We start from the raw sequence: 2,144 nt of genomic DNA, 5'->3' as shown, positions 1-2,144 counted from the left end.
CGAGTGTCCAAGTCTCATCCTAGTTATAATAACCTCTTCTTTTCTATTTCTACCACTTACACTTCTTTTAGTATTAACCATTTTTTTAATATTATATAAATGCCTTCCCTTATTACCTGTATTCCATATGTCCTGCCATTCTTTAATAATATTTCCTTAATGATTTCACCTTTTACTTAAAGGAACATTAAAATCTATTACTTCTCTTTTTAAAGCATTTTTTGCTAATTCATCAGCAGATTCATTACCAGCTATTCCCACGTGCTGGCACCCAGCAGAATCCAACTACCACTCCTTTTCTTTGTATACGCCATAATAATGTAAATATTTCACACATCAAATCTTCTCTAGAAGTTTGCCGAGTAATCAACAATGTTAAAACAGAAGCAGAGTCAGAGCATACCACTACTCTGTCTGGTCTTACTTCCTCTACCCATGTTAGTCCTATTATGATAGCAACCATTTCAACAGTATATATTGACAATTTAGATGTTAATCTTTTAGTTATGGATATTTTAAAATCTGGAATATATATTCCTACTCCTGTAAGCCCTGTTTTGGGGTCTTTAGATCCATCAGTATAAATGTGCATACTTGCATAAAATCTTTCCTGTATATACTTATTTACATTATATTTAATACTACCCATTTCCTCCCATTCTCTTTTCTTATCCAATATCTCTAGATCAATTTTAACATCAGGAATTATCCATGTTGGTACCTCTCCCCATACAGGTGACACACTACATTCTATATTTGTTATCTGATATTTCTCTGCTAACTGATTTATATTCCATCCATATCCTCTCCCTTTGTTATTTGAGTATTCATTTAAAATATTTAAAATATCTTTAGCTATATGTTTTCCAGAATAACTCTTTAAAGACAACCAATATACCTGAACTCTCCGAACTCTCCTCAAGCTCAATGGCATTTCATTTGCCTCTACTAATAACGCATTGATTGGTGTTGTTTTAGTTGCTCCTAAGCATATTCTAAGAGCTCTATACTGTATCCTATCTAGACTCCTTAATGTTTCTGATGCTGAACCATAAATCATGCATCCGTAATCTATTATAGATCTTATCAAAGCTTGATATATTGTTAACATTGATTCTTTTTCAGCACCCCATTCTTTTCCAGCTATTGCCCTCATCACATTTAAAATCCTCCTGCATTTTTTATCTATTTCCTCAACATGCTTTTTCCAGGTATATCTCGCATCTAACCAAATTCCTAGATACTTAAAAACCTTTACTTGTTCTAAAGGTTTTCCATACAATAGTAGTTCAATATCTTTAGAAACTTCTTTTTTCCTACTGACCAACATATAACATGATTTATTTGTTGACATTTTAAAACTCCATTCTATACTCCATTTTTCCACCTTTTTAATAGCTGTTTGCATACTTGAAATCACTTGGGGTACATTTCGACCTCTCTTCCAAATAGCACCATCATCAGCATATAACGCACATCCCACACCATATCCTAAATTGTCAAAAATATCATTAATCATAATGTTAAAAAGAATTGGACTTATTACACTCCCTTGTGGAATACCATTTTCTGCCTTAAAAACTTATGACTGACACGCTCCTACTTGTACTATAAATGTTCGTTCAAATAAAAACTGAGATAACCAATTATACATTTTACCATCTATTCCTATCCTTGCTGCTTTAATTAACAACCCTTCTCTCCATATTGTGTCGTACGCTTTTTCTATATCAAAATATACTACTGCCATAATTTCTTTCATTTTTATTGCCTTCTCTATTTCGTTACTGACTTTTATTAATGCATCCATAGTTGATCTTTTACCTCTAAATCCACACTGATATTTACATAATTTACCCTTCTTTTCTAACTCATAAGATAATCTGTGAACTATGATCTTTTCCATTAATTTACATAAGTTTGAAGTTAAAGCAATTGGTCGATAACTTCCTGGGTTTGTTGGATTTTTACCTGGTTTTACAATATACAACTGTTATTACTATTTGTCTTCATTACATCTGGAATTTTGTCTAAAATATTTCTTCTTCTTAATTCATATTCTTATCCCAATTCTATTCTATGCGCTTTTTCTAAAACCTTACCCAATATGTTTGCTTTGTTTATATCTGTTACTGCCACTGTAT

Source organism: Sinocyclocheilus anshuiensis, unplaced genomic scaffold (assembly GCF_001515605.1).
Source record: "Sinocyclocheilus anshuiensis isolate Anshui unplaced genomic scaffold, SAMN03320099.WGS_v1.1 scaffold1773, whole genome shotgun sequence".
NCBI classification, from domain to species: Eukaryota; Metazoa; Chordata; class Actinopteri; order Cypriniformes; family Cyprinidae; genus Sinocyclocheilus; species Sinocyclocheilus anshuiensis.
This window is presented reverse-complemented; position numbering follows the sequence as displayed.